The sequence below is a fragment of the Lichenostomus cassidix genome, chromosome 2, assembly GCF_008360975.1.
Source record: "Lichenostomus cassidix isolate B80296 chromosome 2, HeHo_3.0, whole genome shotgun sequence".
NCBI lineage: Eukaryota > Metazoa > Chordata > Aves > Passeriformes > Meliphagidae > Lichenostomus > Lichenostomus cassidix.
The window spans coordinates 120,959,156-120,981,893 of record NC_139482.1 but is presented as its reverse complement, the minus strand read 5'-3'; the positions used below and the strand labels follow the sequence as shown (position 1 = coordinate 120,981,893).

Sequence of the window (22,738 nt, the reverse complement as noted above, 5' to 3'; positions counted from 1 at the left end):
ATCAGACAGATTCGTTTTACTGCAGATTTCAGCGGTGGCTTGTTTCTCTGTTTTGAGCTCTGGGCATCTTTCAAACTGCAATGAGATGCACAAATCTGGGAGCCTGGCCACAAAGTAGCAACTGCTCAGAACACATAAGTCATAAAGCCCAGAAAACGCAGTATGTTGCAATAATATTGTAAGCAAAACATACAACAGGGTGTGTTTGCACAAGCAAGTGCATACAATATATAGAAAATGTATACAGATTGCCAAAATTCTACAAATAGTATGTTCTGCTTAGAAAAGTTGGTCAAAAACGACTCAGGTAAAAATTCCCCTTTTCATTTGAATTTTCAAGTGTCCAAACAGTATCCTATTGTGAAAAAAAAAATTACTTGCTGAAATAAAAGCACAATAAAAAAGAGCTATGTGTTGAATTATTTCACTGAGCTAGGATCCAAAGTAAAGCACCATGATAAATCACATAATTTTTCTTAAAAGCAGGGGGAAACAAAACATGGACACATAGAGGGAAAAAAAAGAAAAAAAGTAATGGGAGTAAACCAAAACAAAACAGTGCCTCTTTCAGGATGATTGAATCTTGCTTAATCCATATTTTATTCTCTGCTACATAATTTTACACTCTTGACAAAGTGTCAGGCAATTGGAAGAGGGTTGGAAAAACACATGTAGCTTTTTGTCAACTTTATGCCTCCCTAAATTTAGAAGACATTTCTGAATAAGGAAGCTAAAAATAAATCACAAAACAGTGTCAATAATGGGATCTGAATTATCCAGCAATAAAAAATATGAAAACACTTTTAATATACTTTAATAAAACTTTCATAACATAAATAGTAGCAACAAGACGACCAGCAACAAAAAAAATGATTTGTAGCTGACTTACACATATGACCTTTTAAAAAAACCTACACTGCCTATACATACTGAGGCTTGTTTACCTACATGTTTAAACTATTCTAAAAACTCATAGTCAAAATGTAGCCAACATGTACTTTACCTAATCTTAATAGCAAAACCTGGCAATGAGGTCTTGGATAAGCAAATATAGTCACATTAATAGTTACAATTTTAGTTTCCAGAATGAAAATCAATACCAATTTATCTGGATACTGTAAACTAACAAAATATATAGAAAAATTAATATCTACAAATATACATTACAATTTTATTTTCAACAAGTATATATATATAGCATGCTTTGGTGTATATAGAGAGTTAGAAAGAGAAGGTTATGCAATTTGACATATTTAGATAGGATCCTGTTTCAAGGCAATCCCATTATCTTTAAGGAAATGTGCTGATAAGTTAGAAGTTGCAACATATTCATTTTTATAAATATAGCAGGTTTAGATGTGGAATTTCTAAGAAGAAAACTTCCAGAGCTTTGTAAATGTTCACCATGTTAATTCTTTAGTCATTACAGTAACATCATCAAAGAGACCTGATAAGAATGGTAACTACTAGGCTAAGTCAAAAATTTGGTCAATATTTACTTTCTGAAAAAGCATCTACAAAACAATGACAGTGAAAAATGAAAAACAAGGGATCAAGCTAGTTCTCAAAATGAAGAAAATGCTGGTTAATTGAATTATGAAAAATTGTTAATTAAAGTTTAAAAAAGCTCTTTAAAACTTTAGCAAATCAGAAATTTTCTGTCTCTAACAACAGTTAGATGCAACACTGAAACCAGGTTCATATTTACATCAATTTCTTCCAATTCTTTGCCCCTTCTCTACCCAGTAACATTTTAGGTCCAGAGCTGCAGTACAGTGCCTTCCACTGCCCAACCAGGCAACAAGATCAACTTTTTCTCTTCAGGAACTTGGGATGAGTGAGGAGCAGAATGATCAAGCAGCTTTTTCACAATCTCTGGATGAAATTAATCATGTCTCACCTTACAAGTCACTCAAGTCCCTGAAATTTTTCATTCTGCTACCCTTTCATGTCAATCCTCTTGTTCCTTACTCTTTACAGTCTTATTAAGCTTTTATTTTCCTGAGCTAATGAACACAGACTTCTACCTCTCACTCTGACGAGTTCATTGCTGAAAACATTGTTCATCAGAAACATGCAAAAGCAAATGGTATTAATTCTACGAAAAATGTTAGTAGGTCGGTGCTTTATCAAGCCACTGTTCTTGATTTTCCAACGTATCTATATCAAGCTAAACAAATACGATCACACAATAAACTTGCAATATTTAACTAAATGTAGTCATAAAGGATACCATTCAGTAACCAAATCCACACACAAATGTGCAAATTATTACAAAGCAGCACTATATCTCAAACAATAGCAACATGCACTATCTCCCAGCTTGTACTAAGGGACAAAGGACACAAACCCTTTTAGTCTTAAAAAAACATTTATCATTCAGGATAATTCTTTCAAATAATCTGATGAAGAAAACTATCTAGAACTCATAGTAAAAAGTAGAATTAGAAAAGACAAATTTGAACCTACAAATAAGCATAAGTCTAGAAATAGAAGCTCACATGAATCTGAGGATGATCTTCAGATGATGGCCAGATTGCAAGTCTGATAAAAGACAACAAAATTTTAGTTAGGCCAAGAAAATAATATTTTCAGTTGTTTTATGCCATAAAAATTAAACCCTGCAATTTTTTTTGCCACAAAAATATATATTAATGTGTTTATAGGCTCCCAATAATTTTAGTGGAAACAATCTGTTAATTATTGGAAGACATGGTACAGAAAATATTTAGCAAAGCAGTATCTAGTCTTCAGAAAATGATTGAGATGAGATGAGATGAGATGAGATGATGATGAGAAACAAACAGAAACAAGAAGAAACACTAAGATATACCCCTCTGCCAATGTTCTTTTCACAGAGAACATTCTGCCCCCACCAGTTATAAACACTGAAGGTAGTAAACAAAGAGATCATAGGTCCAATTACAACTCATCTTCCCTACAAAATATGAGTGAACAAACTGAAATGAGAAATATCAACAAAACACAAATCAGAAGAGCAAATATCCTCACAAAGAGGAGCTGCAGAGATTTTTCAAAAGCCTTCAGGCACCTTAAGATGCGGATATGCAGTTAGAGAACCCATGGTTCTTGATAATGGCTGGCCTCTCCCTGCTGGGTACCAGGGAAAATATCCTCAGCTGAAAGAATGAAAAATGGAAGGAAGAGCAGGATCACTGGCATTCAGAAGAAGCTTAATAAAAGCAGGTATCTAGTGCAGTAACCTCCAAACCAAAATCTCCTCTCTCACACACACACATACAGCAACAATATTCATTGTACTACCATTCTCAAAAGGCAAGAGAAGTAGCAACCACAAATATTTATGATGATTTTGACCACTCTTCCTTTTTGCCATCAGACAAGATGATCAGTTTACAGACATCATATAGGATAGGTAAAATGTATTTCAACAGACATCTAATTGCAACTTTTGATGCATGAAAATCTGACCCTTTGTCCTAAGTGTTCTCTAGTATGATATGAAGAGCTTGTATTTACTATAAATAAATGCATTATAAATTCTAATTTAAATACCCCTAAAATAAATGAAAAAACTTAAATAATTTTAAATATTACCAGCTATTAATTAAAACATCTCCTCCAAAAAATCTGGTCTCCAAGTATCTAAACTTCATGTGACTACTTATCAGTCACATTCTGGTATACTAAAACAACACAGCCAGTAACTATTGAGAAAATGCATTATACACAGCACTTATATTGCCATGAAATTCTAGATGAGTTAATGATAGATAATGGCCTACAATTCATGTGATTCATGACTTATTTCAGCATATCTCACTGATACAGCAATTCAAGCATACTGCATCAAGGCTGCACTAAGTATAATCAAAGGGGTTTGCAGAAAAATCAGCAGAAATTACAAAACACTTACTGGAGAAGAATGTGACATGCTTAGAAGTCCCACAAACAGTGTTGTTTGACTGTTTTCATATATCTGTCTTATCAGGATTTCCAGTGCAGAATTTGAGGAGAAAAGAACTGAAGTGTCAGTGATCCCTAGTACCCTGCTCCTCAACCAAAGGAATTGAAATAGTTACAAAATGCTATCCAGTATCACTGTAATGGCTGCCATCTTGACTGACACTAAGGTGAGGTGCAATGGGTATCTTTGCAAGCTCTCTTTCAACTTTTTAAGTGGGTTGCCAAGTCCACCTAAGATGTGGGTACGCATTAGATGTACCCTGCAGAAGTAGGTCTGTACTAATGACAAACTTTGCAGCCTCATGAATCAATTCCTTTCAGTAAGTCCTGATACATATATTAAACAACAGAAGTGGCAGGAATATCTGTCTATCTGGACAAGTCTATGTGTGACTTTGTTAGCAATTTCCTTTCAGTACAAAAGCTAACTTTAAGCCTAATCCTAGCCCTGCCCTTTGTTTTCTATTAAACAATCATTAATCCAGGAAAAACCTTCCATCTTAACCCATGGTAGCTTTGTTTCTTTATGTACTTTTTTGAGGAAATTTGCCAAAGGCTTCTTGGAACATTAACTATACTGTGATAATCTCTAAAACCACAACCAGAAAGCACTGAAAGGTCCTGAGCATGACATACCCCAGCTTTGCTACATGCTGCATTGGGATGAGGTCTGGAAGGGCACTGACAGCCTGGCTTCCCTCTCATTAATCCTGTTGGCAGGAGAAGAGCTATGGTATCTGCTTGCTCTCCCAAGGCAAGACTGTCAGAGACCAGGACACAGGGAGCACACACCATGAGGATGTTCACTGAGGCGCACCTATGTCAATAACGCATCTCTACCTTTGCACCCAGTGTTTCTAATGCAGTGTGCACTCTTGCTGCAAAAACTCTTTTTATTAGACTTTCTTTTTCACTGAGGTCAGACTGTAGTTCCACAGATTTCATCTGCAACCCGTTTTAGAAAATAAACAAAAAATAATTTCAAAAATGGCACAGTATTTACCATTTTCCACGCTCCCTTGATACAGGGTGACAGACACAGACTAGTGACACAGATTAGTAAATACAAACTGTAAGAAGATAGTTGAAATAATAATACCTTCAAATACCTTCCCACTTGTGAACAGCATAAAAATAATGCTAGCTTTACCAGTAATATGTGCAAGAATTTAATGGGGGAAAGTTGAACAGCTGAAACACAAAACATTTAAAATAGAGCAAGAAGATTCTCGATTCTTGGCTGCACTTCAGATGGCTGCTGTGCCACCAATGAAGCTCACAAACAACAGATGCTGGAGCACATTCAGTAGAAATGTAGCTGATCATTAAGAAATGTCAGCATTCATTTGCTGTGGAAGATTGCTTTTTACGTGGTGTATATTATTTAATTTTGGTGTTTTGATGTGGTTCGGAAAATACTAAAATGAAGTGAAGTAAAAATACTCATGCAAAAGCCTAAACAGATCCTAGAGAACTTGAAACATCTTTTCCTATTAAAAATATAAATGAAAATTCAGGTGACATATAATCAGGAAGAAAAGACATCAGAGTAATATTTGTCTTAAGAGATCTGGCAAAACCAAACTATTTCCACAACAAAATATGGACTGAAGCATAAACTTTACCATAATTTAGTTTCCTCAACTATCTTCATTCACCTAGCAGAAATACAAATTTGTGTAACTGCACTGATGCAGAGATCCCTTGTGTAAGGATTGCTTGAGTGTACGCTTGATATTAATAAACAGCAGATATAGCAATTATCTAAAGCTAAACTACCGGTTTTACTTGATATTACTTCTCTATCCTCTTCAACAAAAATCCATAGGAACAAGATAAATATCTTTGCCCTTCTGCTACTGTTTCAGTGTAAATGTTAAGATTTGAGGTTGTGTAGAATCATTTTTTATAAACTGCATGGAGTTTGAAATAATGTAAGTTAATTCACACACATGAAGAATGAACCTTTTCAGAAATGTTATCTTTGGAAGCAATGGCCACTTCTCAATAGGAAAAATGTAGTTTAACCAGATATAGAGACTAAAGCAGCTTAAACTACCTTATTAGCAAGAACTCCCCTATGAAAAGTGTGCATCAAAATCTAACATCAACACACCATTTTTTGCAGGACCAGACATTATTTTCACCGGAAGAAAATTATGTGTAAGACGGTGTGTAACAGTGCCCTCTGGTGAAAATGTGCTTGAGAATATGCTTGCCTTGTAAGGGTAAAAAGATTTTAGTGGCAGGGCTAATAAGTGATCAGATGATTTTGCAAACTGAATTATGGTATCACCTTTCACAACCAGCAATGAAGAAGTTAGGTGTTTTGAGATTATAATTACTTTATATTAATTTTAAATGAAAAACAATAATGCTCATTTTTTAAAAATCAACCTTGTATGATGAAAGAGACAGTAGCCTTGAATAGGTGAAAATTTATGAGTGCTATAGACAGCATAGCTACTTTTATGGCTGAGAATGCCATAGTTTCTAAGTAAACATTGATAAGTCCTCTGTTCTTCTGAGAAGTATCCACCCACTAAGTGTCCTGACATTGGAAAGTCCCACAGTTTTGATCAGAATAAAGACCAGCTAACTGTAGAAAACAATTTAATTTCTTAACTTGGTTGAAGATTTTCATCAAAAGGTTTGTGGGCAAGGGCTGCATCTTCCTTCATTTTTGAACAATGACCACCCCATTTTCAACACTACTGAAATGTGACAATCTGAATGAAATATGTAATATATAATATATATGTTCACCCCATGAAATACCCGTATATACACATATGCACACATATACATAGAAAATTAAGTTAAAATATTGGAGAGACTTGTCATTGAACCAAGGAGGAACATGCTACTTTCAAAAGGTTTAACTGTCACACACAGCAGAAGATACTTCATAAAAAGTAGTTGATACAGAGTTGTAGTGGTGGTCAATGCTTGAAAATATCATTCTGGTCTAGTTTATTGCCTGCTATTTGTGATGAAACCAAGAGCAGCTTTGCTGGGACTGTCACAGTCCTTCACCACTACCTCCCAATGATCCCATCTGCTGTCTTTGAAACTACCATGGCAGTTGCTTTCAGCCTCCTTGGTGCAAACTGAACTGCAGCAGTTTCCTAAGGGCAGGAAGACTTAGGGAAGGCACTAGAGCTGTTTGTAACTATGCTGTTTACACTGTATAAGAATGAGAACATAAACTTAATGAAAGTATTACCGTAGTCAATTTCTCCATCTCTTAGGACAATCATTCTTCTCACTCATATCAAGTATGTCTCATCACCCTCTTGCTCTAACTGTGGTGACTAATTAACTTCATGGCTTTTAAGGAAGGAACTTGGCAGTCCCAGTTAGTTGTTTAACAAATAACCAGATGTCCCCAGAGGACTCAAAGGAGTCACTTACAGCCAAGTTCCAGTGGGTTGGATATAAACATCAAACAAAAACCCACCTCAGCAGGTGGCAGCAAGAAGTGGGGGGGAACAACATTGGTAAAATGTCATCAGCAATTAAAAAATCTGATTTTACATTATTTTTCAATGTTTGGGCTATTTATTACAGAGACATCATATACCGTAGGTCTCAGTTATAATGTATTGTTTCTCAAGTGTACTACCCTCCTCTCATACATTTACTTAACACTTCTAAACATTCAGCTGTTAACTTTCCCAAAATAGAGGTCCCAGCATTTTCAAAGGTCTCAAAGCTAATTAGGCTTACATACACACACAAATAAAAAGTGTGGAATGTTGCAAAGAATAACAAATACAAATTAAAATAATTGCAAAAAGTTACAAATTCTTCCTTCTTTGCAAATTGTCACCCACCCTAGCAAAAAAGTGCACAGAGTAAACTGTTTTTCAAAATCTAACACGGGTTTGACAGAAATTCCACTTGTGAAAAATGAGGCCAAATTATTTTGGGAAATAAGGGAGAGGGCTTTGTAAGTCAGGTCTGCAGTAGAAACATTAACTTTCCTGATCATACTTTAGCAAGTGTTAAATATCCTAGAGCAAAGGCTACATTTTTACTACAGTAGCAAACAACATTCAGCCTTGTGAGGCCAACAAGCATCACAGTAATATATGAAAAACCCAGCAATGGTGCAGATCAGTTTGGGGTCTGCTGTGAACATCAGATATAGGGTAAGTAAGAAGTGAGCAAATTAAATTACTGGCTGTTAAACTATCACATCATGTATTTTTGTATAGCTTCATAGATACTTCTCAAGTAGGGCAACTAACAGAATAAGAGTATGCAGCAGCAAAACAGAAGAGTGAAACTACAGTGTAAATTGTCACCATTTGCTTATGCAAAAGCTCAGTGCAGCCACATTACACAAGCATTCTTCACTGGTGAAGCAATTGGTCACTGAAAGTGCTTGGATGAGAATGTGGCTATTTTGTGCCAGACTGATAATTTTGGTAGAGTGAAAAATAATTATCTAGAGTAGCTGCAAGCCATGCTGCATGAGAATCTAGCAGAAGTAACAGAAATTGAAAAGCAAACAAACTAATATGAAAATCCACATTTCTGTAGAAAACCTCAGCAAAGTGGAAAGCCTGACAAGTATGCTGACATTGTCGCAGGTTCAAAGTCAATGAGATTTGGCTGCAATGGATTTTCTTTTGACTGTAATAGATGTTTTTTAATTTTTTTTTTGGTTGCTAAAATCAAGAACAAAAAAATATTGGAAACACAGTCCTGCTTGGGTTTAGCCCTGGCTTGTTCCTCTCATTACAAAACTCCACATTCTCTAGGGTGCAGCAGTGAACTCCCGTGTGTGCCACCAAGGCTAGCGATGGCTGCTTTCTCCTAGAACCTTGGTAAAACAGTTAAAGGAAGCTTTATGGAAATTAACTCCTTATTAATCAAAAGCAAAATAATTCTCTCCCTTCCAGCTACATGAGAGAAGACGGGATAGTTATTAGGAAATTGGAGAGCACTGTTAGCACTCCAGGCTTTTTTAACTCAAATCAGCATGTCTCTGTCAGTACTGCACCATGACGGCATCAAGCTGACCTTATTACTCTGTTCACAAAGGTGTATTTCACATGTCTTAGATCAGTCACAACTTGCCCCAGTGATTCTAAAGGAAGTAAAATAAGTATACTATTATTCTAGCTTTAAAATAAAATAAAAATAAATAAAAAAAACAAAACTGGCAGAACACACAGATTTTCTTGTGTATTTCAAAATCTCAAGGTGGTCTGACAGCAATGTTGCATAGTAAATAAAGTAAAAAGAAATCCTCTCCAATCAAATCTATTTACTAGTCCTTTAGATGAATTACAATGACAAAAGACGAATTTGGCTTTGCTTTTTTTGGGATCACACAGATAGTAAAACATGAAGCTACAGGAGAAAGCAGTATGAATTTTTTTTTTGTTGTTTCTACCTAGTTTTTATAGTGCCTATGTTTTCCATCTCAACTGCTCTTGTTCAAAGTAAATCTAGTTCAGAAAAAAAAATCCCCACCTCATTTCCCTGAGAACCTAGTTATTTTTATCTACCTCAACAACCAAGCTACTCTACCTTGTCATTTCAATTTTCACATATTTTCTCTTTGTGTATTCGTTCTATGATTCAGTGAAATCTCATCTCTTCAGCCACTGCCATAAACTACTGTCTGGAACAAAGCTCTCTCTCAAATTCAATCTCAAACAAAATGAAAAATAAAAAAATCACAAATGAGAAAGTGGACCACAACCAATCCTGTGGGTCCCATTCTCACAAGGTCTGCAAGTTATTTTACTTCATCAAGTAAACCTGAACCATGGGAAGATGCTATCACTTCTTTTGTTGCCATATGAGAAAGTGTTAATAAAAACAAAACCTTCTTCCAGGCACACTGGAGTGTCAATGTTAATTGCTGATTTGGCTAAAATGCTCTTCTTGATCTTAAGTGATTTCCAGATGAAATACAAACAGCTGAAATTTTATAGTTCAAATAAATGGGGACACAGACTGTCACACATTTAGTGGAATTACTGTTGCTAAACTACGATTATTGTAAATAGTAATTATTTGCAGTAATAACAACACCTAGAAATCCTTTGTGCTCATCTGAGTTTTCTCTCAGCCATTTAACAGTCTGAATGACAAGGAATGCAAGAAAAACCTTAACATTTACGTCATCTATACCTGAGCACAAAGGACTGCACTGCAGAGGATCTCACAGTTGAAAGAACTCTTACAGAGGAACAAATTTACTTTTGTTTCAAAATTTATTGCATTTTTTATATGGCCTATTAAAAGCTTTGTAATTTCTGTCTCCAACTCTATGCATTGTTTTTCTTCTGTTGATATGACTTTGATAGCTTTGTATAGAATACGGTATAGTAGCTTCCCCAAGTAAATTGTAATACCTGTAATTCGTAGCACATGATTATGAAGCTTTTATGTTGAACATATATCTGGAAAACACCAAAAATAAAGCACTTTTGTAGCAGGCATTTACACAAGCTGGAATTAAGCCACCGTATGTGAACCTGTGAGCTAAAACAAGTGAGCAAAGAATTAATAAAGGTTCTCTGCTGTAGAAAATACTTTGTCATATAATGGTGGCCCTAAGTAATTTCTGCAGTCAAGAATAAGCAATTGTCTGTATCCATACTGTTCCATTGTTGAAGTACAAGCTAGGCAAGCCCATAAAATTGCTTCAATCAAGTAATACGCAAAGGGAGTTGCACTGAATTTAAAAATTCATTTCACACAATGAAAACATGTTTAAGGAAAATTATGGAATTAATTTTACCTTCTATCATAGTGATTTTTAAACTCTGGTAACTTCATTAGCTTTAGTTTGGTCAGCAGAACAATCTGCAACAGAGTGGAAGAACTGATGCACAGATTCACACATGCCACACGACAGCAGTGACATACTAATATGGCACATTGATGATGATGTTCTGGCATCTCTATGACTATTAAAATAGTTTCATTTTGTTAAAAAGTTGTACTTAGAATTCCTTATTCAGCTGCAAATAGGAAATGTTAATAATCAAGCTATTTTTCACTTCTTCAGCTTCAGCTTTTCAAAAGTTAGGCTGCAGTGAAAAATTGCTAGCATTTCTTGGTGACTTTTCAGGGTAGTACTTCTTATCAGGTTTATGCCAATGTGATACACAAGCGTGCATTTGGTATAGAATCAGACATTCAAGAACTTGACAAACTCCAATATATTAAAAATGAGCCTCAAACATGCATACATATACATGCTTTGTAATACATATACATTTATCTAATTCCTCAACTTTCCCACTGTCTTTGTAACATTATTCTATTGCTACTACATTTGCTCATTTTTCTTGTCTCAATATTTTGTTTTTGTCTAAGCAGAGAATCTTTCCCCTGCAGACTCCTGCAAGGCTCCGTTCTGAGCCCTCTATCTTCTCTCCCAGAGAGAAGATTACTCCTGCCTAAGAACTGAGCTTCAGGTCATCAGTCACCTATAATCTTAACCACTACACCAGCTCCATTGATGTTTATATTTAGACACTTTAACACCTACTAATATACCTCCTTCTCCTTTGCCCCTTCTTTTCAAGTTAGGTCCTATGCTTCTTCTTGGCTTTCAACTCCAAAGCCTGAGATGTGCCTAAAGAAAGCACCTCTTTCATCATTTACCACTTTTCTGTTCTCTTTCTCGACTGTTTACATGTTTCATAGTTTCAGCATCAATCTGTTTTTTCTCCTCTTCTTGCAAACTGCCTGCTGATTCCCAAAACATTCTCTATATATAAAAATTTATTTGCCATACAGCCAGAGTGCTCTCTTTTTTCTTCAGAAACTTTGCGGACAAGAAGTTACTCAGAATCCCAGACCCAGCAATGGAAATTTTTGCAGAACTTGTCCCTTTTCAAAGGTAGTTCCACCTAGAAGTCCAACCGTTTTCAGTAGCAGCTCCAACTGATGTATGAACTGTGATCTTCCTGGCCATAACAACTACAGCTGCTGGAGGCCAGACACTTCATTTCATCCCTTACAAACCTGAGGTGAGAGAGCAGAGCCTTACAAACACCCTCTACACATCTTCACCAAATTCCTCATCTTGACTCTCATCTGTCTTCAGTTCAGCTATGTCTCTTTCTGCCCCAAAGTCAAGCTCTCCAGTTCTAGAGATGCACAGACAGTAACACATGCCCTAACACCCAGAATTATGTTCCTGAACCTCACTCAGGAGTAAGTTACGAGAATAAATTTCCTCCAAGATTAACCCCCTCTCTTGTCCAAAGAATTTGCTTGTAAGAAATCTACAGTAATGCAATAAGAATGTGGTATGCCACATTTTTTCTGCGGTGGCTGCTCACCAACAAGCTGCATTTAATACCCTGGCAGCTGTTCTCCTTGCATCTTAAGCAAAAGCTGATGAGCTACTTGAGAGAAAAATTAAAAAAAAAGAAAAAAAGCCAAACAAACTCCCAAATACATGCACAAGACATCTATAATCAGCCCTTGTACAGAAGAAAATACTTCCACATACTATTCTTACCTATTAATACTCATCTATAAATAACTTGCATACACTTGTTTTCATTTAGGTATGGCAAGACAATTCTGATGGAACTGCACAGCTACACTAAAAATGGGAGAAAATACATATAGTGGGAAAAGTCAAGGTTTGACTTCATAGAGGTTAAAAAATCAACATTTTTACTTAAATAACAATGTACATATTTGTTCTTTAGTGATACATGTCGAAAGTCTGAAATATATTAATTTGACCCAGTAACAATATAGACAGAATAGGCCTCAAGGCCTAATCAACAGGCATCAACAGGCATGGAGAAATTGCACAGGGAATTCAAAATGAGTGTGACTCCTTCCTTCATTACAAAGAACAATATTTCCTAATGTAGCTACCAAACCTTAATGTTTTATTTAAGTAACAGTCTACAATAAGGTTCTTACATGTGTAACATCATTCCAAAGTGTTACAAGTAAAGTTCCTACAAACTGAAAAATATGCCGGTCAAGACCTAGAAGACTCAAAAATTTTAAATTACTAAAACTTTATTTTAATTTTAAATAGCAATTTAAGGATCTGTTTAAAAAGCCAAAACACACATGTAAGAAACCCCTACAAACTATGGAAATATTTAATGCTTTTGCCTTTACTTTGTTGCAGACTATTCTTAAAAGATAAATTTAAATATGCAAAGAGTTTGCTCAATTCAAAAGTCCACAATACTGACTGTGTGTGGGAAATAAATATAATATAAATATAAATTTAAATATAAATATAAATACAAATATAATTTATAAAGTATATCTCCTTTATAAATGGTAATAATTGTTTAATAAAACAGCTGTTAAATGCTTTTAATTTTTTCTAACAACTATGTCTACTACAGCTTCATCTTTGGTGTTGCGGTACATTTTACCACTCAATAAAGTAGGTGTCACTGTACTAATAAACAAAGAAATTCTTAGTTTTAACACATTGATTACACACGGGATTTAAATAATGTCTATCTTTCTTGGGTTTTTTTCTGTAGGGCATCATCAATCCCACCCCATTTCTTTAATTTAGTGTAATTCCCATGGGATTACAACAAGGAATTTCAAAGATTCAGTATCATTAAAGGTTGCCATCTATGCATAAAAGCTAGTGACTCTTTCTCACACCATAATCTTCTCAAGGAACTTCAAACACACTCATTCTAACTTTTACATAGAAATAAACAATATCCTTCTGTATTGTACGGTGTCTCTCCTTTCAGGAACTTACTACCTTTTGCTTTAAATGTCAACTGTGCTTAAGTGTAGGATCTGTTTTTAAAACAATTTCTGCATTTATTCACATTGTCCATCCACTTTCTGATGGGTGATTGCACAGAATATTTAGGAATACATTTAATCTGGTACGTTTAGTTTCTGTGAAAGCAACGTAGCACATGAAAGAAAGAAGATAGCAGTGGCACAATACTACCTACAGAACATTGTGTATTATCATTAAGTGTCTGATAGAGCACAGTTTGAGAACCATTGCTCTGTTCAACTATAAACACAGGTATTTATAGACTAGCAGATATATTTAGTGTCATAAACATCCCCCCTGGTTGGAAAAATTAAATTACATACACTGTTTAATATTAGGTGGCTGGTTTGTTTTCTTTTTCTTTTATTCTTTCTTAAATTACAAGGCTAATGAGGCATACAAAATGATTCTAAACGAATTTAAGAAAGGATGTAAGACTTGCTTTATGGGAAGGTTATTGATTTTCAACAGGAATCTAACTATGTCACATACTAATAAGAGCATTACATGTTTTGTATCAGGGCAAGAAGGCAAGCAACTTGCAGACTTGTATGATTCACAGATATAGAAAATATATATATCTCCAAATGCTGTATTTTAAAATGTAAAGAGATACACTATAAGTAGCTCCCAGCATTTCCAGCACAAAGATATCCTTGTACATACACAAGCTCCTCTTACAGTTCTATTATAACTACACCAACTCTAGGGCCAGGGCCACTACAAAAATCCAACACTGCATCAGAAAAAAATGATATAGAAATCTGAATTCAGTGATATTATTATCAGGACACAGAGAAAAAAGGAAAGACGAGCATGTTTGTGTTCTTCGGCACACCCATTCCAAACTGTAAATGGGAAAGCACAGCACCTGAATTAAAAGGATTCCTGCAAACAGGAGCCATTGGCAAGCCACAGATTTTTCTTCATATCTGAAAATGTATCTCTTGACTTATCATGGATTACAAGACCCGTTGAATTTTCTACCTGGTTAAGAGCAATGGAGTATCTTTGATTTTCCAGGATTAAAAGCTGCACTTGAGGTGGGCACCTGTATCTTTGTGGAGAATGCACCACACAATCCATTTTACAGATTTCTAAACCATGTTCCCCAAAGTTTCTGCTTCCAGTTGTACTGATCTGAGGTAGAGCAGAGCTCTTAAAGTAGAAAATACAAATCTGTTCCTTTGACCTCCTTAAATTACCAGAAAATGCAGACAAAGAAGCTGTTTTCTTAGGAACTTCCAAGACCATGCTGTCATTCTACGTTTTATAAGCCGTTAAGTTCTAAACAGCAGCTTTCGTACAACTATTTAACTATGTTACTTTGTCCATAATAAAATACTTACGTACCAAGAGAGCTTTTCCTTCATGACCTTCACTATACAGCTGAGGTTTAACAAGCACTTTGTTTGCTTGGACTGCTCACAATGCTGCTTTTCATCCTCTTAGAGAAAGCAAAAGATCTGACCTACAAATTCAAAGCTACAAGATGTGTAAGACCCCTGACCATAAAGGGTTAAAAAGTTTGCTGCAGTCTTACAGATATTTTCTTCTGGCTATTCACAGCTGTACTCATTTTCCACCTGCCAAGGTTTTTGCTATTCATACATGTATCTTAATTTCAGGATAGTCCTTTATGCTCTCTGCTACCACAGAATCCTGGGAATTATCATTGAGAATGTCTTTCATTTTCTGCCCTCTTTCAGCTTCAAATTCATCTTGGGAAATAAATTACTTGACCTACTAGATTAAAATAAGATAAAAACTCCACTATTAAATTCTGCACTAACAAAACTCAAGGTAAAATTTCTGTTAACATTTGAATCCCTTTCTCATCCAGAGCATGCAAACGGCTTAACATTTCCTTGTCCTTGAAATATAAGCCTAGGAACTGAAAGTTTCCAGGTTTTGATCCATTATTTAAGACTTGATACCGGAAAGATTACATTAGTAAAGTTGCTTGTTCTTCTATTTACTTCTACTCAACAAGATGTTAAACATGTGAAATTAGTTGCCCTCCTACATTTTTGAGCAGTCAAATGGCCCTTTCTTTATATATCTACCAGTCAGCCTACCCATGTTAGCAAGAAAAGAAATTACAAATTTTGTTGACTGACTCTTCAGCAGGGTAGGCACAGGCGGGCAAACTTCAGCTGCGCGAGTTAAACAGCGACTTGATGAACCCGCGTCTGCCTGTATTTGACCACTGAAGCAACCATCTCCACTAGGGCCAAGTATTTGCATTAATGCTGGCACCATTGTTTTGGGGACGATCACCTTCAGGATAGGTAAGAGCTTAAGTGGAGAAGCAAGCGCTGCTAATGCCTTCCGCTGCCTTGTTTGTTTCGGCAGAGTGGGAAAATGGAAGCAAAATGGATCAGCCTGCGCCAGGGAACTTGTACGCTCTCTTCTCAGCTCTTACTTACGTGCAAACAAAGGCATCTGAATGAAAACTGAAAAATCTGACTAAGATGGAAATCAAATTAACCCAAAAGTTCAAAACATGCTTCTGTTTCATGAAGTACAGAGTGCACCTACATTTTTAAATGTAGCACAGATTGTAAAGTCCTGGGCACACGGGCTTTGGTCCCTACTACTTAGGTTTTACTCTGAATGCTAAATAACAATAGTTAAGGAGATACAGACCCTGTAAAGTAGTTTTTATTTGAGGTAAGTTCTTTTCATCTTTACTCACTTTAAACTAAAAAAGCCATAATGAACAAAGAAACAAAACCCATTCAACAGCACTAGCCTAATACACCAGCAACTAGCTTAACGAATTTTGCATTTTTTCTACTAAAACTTCTTCCTGCTGGTCCTGAGGCTACTTTTTGTTCTTTTAGGGAACTCCCAGAGGAAATTTCCTTTTTAAAAATTTTTATTTTTATTTTTATTTTTGAAGATAGTGTTTCATCTTTGATATAATGATCTACTTTTCCATGCAAGCTTGGGTGTCAGAACCAAGCTCTAAAAGGGACTACTTTGTATCCCTGTAACTTACCTAGAAGAGTCTAAAACTAGGTATAAAAAGATAAATCTCACATTAAAACTGAGTGCCTTTCTTTGCATTTTCCCCTCTTACTATTACAGCCAAAGTTATTCATATTCTTATGATCAAATCTAAAGTTCTACCTTAAACTTATGCCTGGCTAAGTTCTGGCACTTCAAAACTGAAGTAAATTAAAAAGCATTGTCCCTAAATCTCCCTAAACCCCTAGTTAAAATTGCATGTTCAATATTAATATAGGTACTGAAGCTCAGATAGTCAGATAAAAAGAGGAAAAAAAAGGAAGTTAAAAGCAATAATATAGGGTAAGACACTTTAAAGCATGAACAGAGACAAAAGGCTTGGAAGACATTACAGCCTCTTTAAAAATGTAAATCTTTTGGAAATGCTTTGGATTTGGACATGAAAGTCAGAAATATCACTGTCCTCCCAGAAGGCAAGAAATATTACATAAGGATAATACATACCTATTATGTAGATAGTGTTTAGCACCAAAAGCAGAACTAGCAGTAGAAGTTCTGCATTGCTTTCTCCTTTTTAAGTCAAAAATCTACTTCAATTTTTGTGAGGACAAAACAAGAAATATGAATCAAAGGGTAACAGACCAGAAACCATATAAAACTCCCCAGGCAGCCAACATAAGGCATCTCTATCCCACCTAAAAGGGCCACTGCATGCCTACCAAACAGGCCAGCAGAAAAGATTGTTTTCAACTTGTTTAGCAGTTGGGAGTAAGCAGTAGCAAGCAGTTGAAGTATTTAGCAATTTGGTGTACAAAATCCTACTAATTTCCGAAATCATAATTTTATCCTTGTAACTACAACAGCAGGTACAAGCTAACACCTGTTAGGGACTGAGAGACGACAGGCGTTGTGTATTAATGTGCAATCACAGCATGGTCACCATCTCACTTTTCTGAGTAGGGTCTAGACCTTTACTGGGGCAATTTTGTCAGTTAATATAATGTCAGTCTGGCATTTCCTTGCAAAAGGATTAAATATTATTATCCTGAAGGGCATAAGACACTTTTGGGGTATGATTCTGAAACAGGTGGTATCAATAATAATCATCCTTCTCATCACACTCATCAATTTACAAAGAAAGAAAGAAACAAGCAAACAAACTGTAGTTACAGGAAGTGTAAAAAGTGTTTAGGATACACGATGCAACTGGGTTGAGAAATCTTCAAGCACCTGGACCAACTCTGGGACTATGAACTGGTCCCACGCAGTGCCCAGTGTTTACACATGTCAGCAGTCAGTGAAAATATGTTTTATTTAACAAAGAAAAAGCTACTTCAATCACCATAACTTTCTGCCAGTGAGGCTTATTTTGGTTAGCAAGTAACTGGTGACATTGCTACTCTCTCTAACAAGTCCAACCCAGGGTGGTGTAGCATAGCAACTTCAGACAAAAATTACTCTCAAAAAGAGGATTCTCATTGCAACATTCCCACAGATACACCCTCAGTTGCAAGCAGAGTAAAATTTGTCATTTCATGAAGTCTCTGGCCCCCTCTCCCATCCGAGCCGAATTCCTTTAATTTGGGAAAGAATAGATGCACATCAAGAAATTCTTTTTCATCAGAAAGCTGAATATAAATAAAAACCCCAGAAGTCTGCAGACAAACTATGTGCTACAAACAGACAGTGGAGACAGTACTGTTTGTATAGGTCTGTTGCAGTTGAATTCCCAGATAAACAGGAGGCAAGGAAAATTCTCCCAGCACCTTGTATATTGCTGACTGCAATGTATGTCCTTGTTGCCTGGATACCTCTAGTGAATTACCAGGCAAGGGTGCGAGTTTTCTTTCCTTGATCAGTATTAAATAAAAAAAATCCCAACCTTCTACTCTATAAGAGGCAGAAGATGCACATGGAAGCTTCCCTCGCCTGTGCCAGCCGAGTGCCAGAAAGAGACAAATAGAGCCTTGAGAATTTTAAATCTTGTGGGTTGCCGTGCCACGTTATGAACTAGATCTCATACAATTCATCACCCAAGTTGCAGAAAAATAGTTCAAGAACTCAAAATAATGAATTCTGTCATTTCCAATAGAAGTGTGAAGGGAGAATTATGAATGAACCTTTTAAAAACACGTATGTGGAGGGAGATTGCCCTTCTACAAAATGAAAGCAGCAGGCTTCTATTTAAATGGCCCAATCCTGAAAGCGAGACCTTTCATTTTCAATTAACTTAAATTGACAATTGAGAAAGGTTTGAAAATGTTGTTGGAGCCTTTCAGTTTGATAGATCTCAGTTCTGACATTACACACACCATTCTGACCTGATTTTTAGGGTGTGCTGTTTTAAAATTGAGAATTTGAAATGAAAAATATTTGATTCAATCAAAGCTGTTGCAAGACACTCAAACATCTTAATCTGTTTGAAATGAAGTTTCCATATTTTCTCATCATTATATGTATATAATGCATCATTTATTAAGATACATTAAAACCTAAGAGCCATGCCTTCTTCTCAACCTTACATTCTTTTATGTTACAGCAATACTTTCACTGAGAAGTTAAATTTTATTAGAGAATATACTACCATGTTCAACAGATAACTATTTACAAGACAAATAAAACTTTTCTTTATATTCTAAAGCAGTCTACATTACCAATCTACCTTACCAGAATAATGCAGTTACCCAATATGACATACATCCTGTCCACCTGACACAACATAGGCAAACCAAACTGATTTTCAGGCTTAATATTAATTCTGAAACACAGAAATTGAAGACTTCTGAAAAGCTAAACAACTTCATTAAATTTAAAAAAATAGAAAAAACAAAACAAATAAATCAGAGAATATTTCAAAGCTCACAAGCAGATGGGTCTTTGAAACCACTGAGAAGTGAGGCAGAGAGACCCCTGAATTGAAATAGTCTACTTATCAATTAATACATAGAGCACATTGCTCCTGTTATTTGACAGATGTAAAAGCACAATCTGCTCAGCTCCTTACACCCCTATAACAATGATGCAGTCTTAAATCAGTCATGAATTATTGTTTATTATAACAGACTCAATTCCCAAACAAACAAAACCAAACAAAAAGTTTATGTTTTTTCCATTATATGGGTGGCCATATTAAAAGTTTTGAAGTTTTTTCAGGAAGCCTCTTTTATTGAATGACCTGAGAAGAATTAAATTGCTTAAAATAATGTTTTTGTTCTCATAGCCAATGGAAATTTATGTACATGATGCAGATCTGCAGATGACACTGATGACATACTAGATTCCCATTTTTCCACCACAGGCTTAACAGACAGGCAACCTCTTGTAGTATTGAGTCCATACGCCCATGACATAAAGTCTGCCACAAAGCTTGAAACCAAAACCATGTCAAGCATAAGGACTGAGTTCTGTTCTTGCACTGCTGTAGGCTTTGGGAAACTCCACAGAATCAAACAGGATTTGATTCAGAGATTCAAACTTGGCCAAGCAATTCTGGGCCATATCTTGAGGAAAGAGAGCGGCAAAGACATGTTTATACAAGGACACTTCTGCGAGGGAATTGGCTTGGAGGTACTTTAATTATGTGCACAAAACAGAAGTAACCACCACTTGGCCATCCAAGGAACTGGCCGTTATAGCCAGGCCACAGGAAACCCATTTTCCTCATTGTACCTCCATGGTAGGAAGCAGGATAGAGGGCAGTGGTATCTCCATGCCACCTGAAGCTTTTCCCAATATGCTGTCTAAGAGTACCTACAATAGCCATCTTGGAAATGCAGACTGGACCTCAGCATTGTTCTAGTTTTAAAATACTGCTACTAAGTACAAAATTTTTGGAAGAGATATTCCCCTTGTTATATAAGTTGCAGAGAAGTTTTGCTTTGTGTTAAGGAAACATGAAGTCTGTATTCCAGGAAATAAGTCCAAATGTGTGAGTTGCAAAAATCAAAGGGAACACCACTAGCAAGATAACAGCATCCTGATCCTGTCCTACACCTCTTTGTTTGGGAGTTTTAGGCAGCCTGGTGTCCTTCAGTAGGAGAGAGTGGGACAGGACACAGAGTATTGGACAATAAAAATAGTATTTCCAAAATTCTTTTTTCCTCCGAATACTTCAAAGGCTGAAGGATAATAAGTGTGAACTGAACTACCACTAAGAATTTTGTCCCTTTTCCCTTTACCATATGACAAAAAAATGAAGGAGGAAAACAATGAAATTGCAAAAATAGTGTTCCTCATATTTGAAAACCACCTGCATATATATAAATGTTTACTATGCCTCCTATATAAGATGTAAGAACTTCTTAAGGAATATGGGAAATGACATAGTACTTTATAGTTTTCTTGAGCACATGAGAATCTCAGGGTCTGAAAGCTGTGTAGCATAGTAAGTCTTATTCACTAGCTGAGTTTTGATGAACTCAGCATCAATTAACAGAGATGCTATCTTAAATTACTCCACTGTCTTTGTAATATGGATGAGAAATCACAGTAAATGAAAGCGTGTGCAGAACTTTACAAGGCCTACACAAAGGAAGGTCCAATTTAACACAGCTATAGTTTACTATGGAATAGGATTCGCTGTTAAAAATGTGGGAAGCCGCTTTATAATACTGATACCTTTGTAATGTACTGTATACTTTCCACAATGCTTGACTACATCTCCCGTTTCAGAGTACAGGAACAGATGTTCAACTCACAGGTGTGACATCTGAAAGTTGGCTTTCATCAAAAGTACCCTGTAAACAGTGCACCTGCAGCACTGTAAAAGCTGGATCCGTCTGCAAAACTCACCCTTGGATTGCTTCATTTCTTTCATGTTTGAATTTTTCTCTTTGAATTTTTTTCGCTTTAGGTATTTTGGGGGTTCTCTAACAAGGCATCCAGCACTGGCCAAGTGCTACTACTAGCACAGCTCCACAACAACAATTCATCTGCTGCACAGGTGACCATGAGGGCGGGGGCGGAGAAATCAATATGGGAGGCAAAACCAAAAAAGGCCTTTAGAAAATGTTTCTAAAGCCGGTGCAAAGCCGTGACTTCGGCCGCTGAGCAGCCACAAATGCCAGCACAGCGCCAGGCAGCCGTGCGGCCGGACGGCGCACAGGGCCCGCGACAAGGACACGGACACGGACACGGGCACAGAGACACGCACACACGGACACGCACTCATGGACACACGGACACGCACACACGGACACGCACTCCCGGGGACACGCACACACACGCACACACACGCACACACACGCACTCACGGACACACGGACACACGCACACACGGACACGCACTCCCAGGGACACGCACACACACCGCGGCCCGGGGCTGCGCCCAGCGCGGCGTCTTCCCCCGCAAAGCCTTGGGCGCCGATAACAGGGACACGTGACCAGGCGAATTTAAAATAAATAAATAAATAAATAAAAAGGAGTGACATGAAATCCCCCCAAACCGGCTGCTGTCCGTGTGCCCACCAGCTGTGCCCTCCGGCGGCGGGCGGCACGGGGCTGTGTCACTGGCGGCCGCCGGCCCCCGGGAACTTACCGGCGGGGCCGCCCCGTCCCTCGGCCTCCGACGGCGCGGTCGCAGCTCAGGCCGGCGGCATCCCCCGCGCCTCCTGCCTCCCCCGCACCCCCCGGCTCCCCGCGGACGTCCCGGCGCTGGGCTGAGCGACTTGTTTGGTGCGGTGACACCGTCCTCACCATATGCTGAAGCGGGAAAGGAGGAGAAGGAGGAGGAGAGAGAGTATGTGTAAGGGTGAATTAACTTTGCTCAATGGCGACAGGGCAGCAGCTTCAAACCAGCATCAGATCGATTTACTAAACAAACTGAAACGTGGGTGGGGACGTTAAACAGTAACCAGCGGCCTCAATGAAAACTGAAAGCTGCTGCTGCCGCCGCCGCCAGCCACTGGCCTGCGCAGCCCGCGCCCCGCCGGCGGGCGGGCCCGCCGCTCCCTCAGAGCCGAGGAGCGGCCGGCGGCAGCCGCGGCTCTGCGACGGGGCTTGGGCCCCAGCCCTGGTGCCCTCGGCCGGCTCCGCGGCAGCGCCCCC

The 22,738-nt window shown here is 37.4% G+C and overlaps 1 protein-coding gene across 3 annotated transcripts in view; it reads right to left on the bottom strand.

Annotated features, from left to right (window-relative positions):
* The window catches only part of HNF4G (hepatocyte nuclear factor 4 gamma), a 58,911-nt gene extending 36,409 nt beyond the window's left edge, over window positions 1–22,502 (bottom strand). For 2 of the 3 annotated variants that reach the window (XM_085053071.1, XM_085053072.1), the window contains exon 1: window positions 22,230–22,502. The gene's annotated coding sequence lies outside the window, so the exon portion shown is untranslated. Of the gene's footprint in view, window positions 1–2,501; window positions 2,545–22,229 lie in introns of all 3 variants that reach the window. The other variant, XM_085053070.1, reaches the window with a different exon arrangement.
* Window positions 22,503–22,738: the final 236 nt, after the last annotated feature.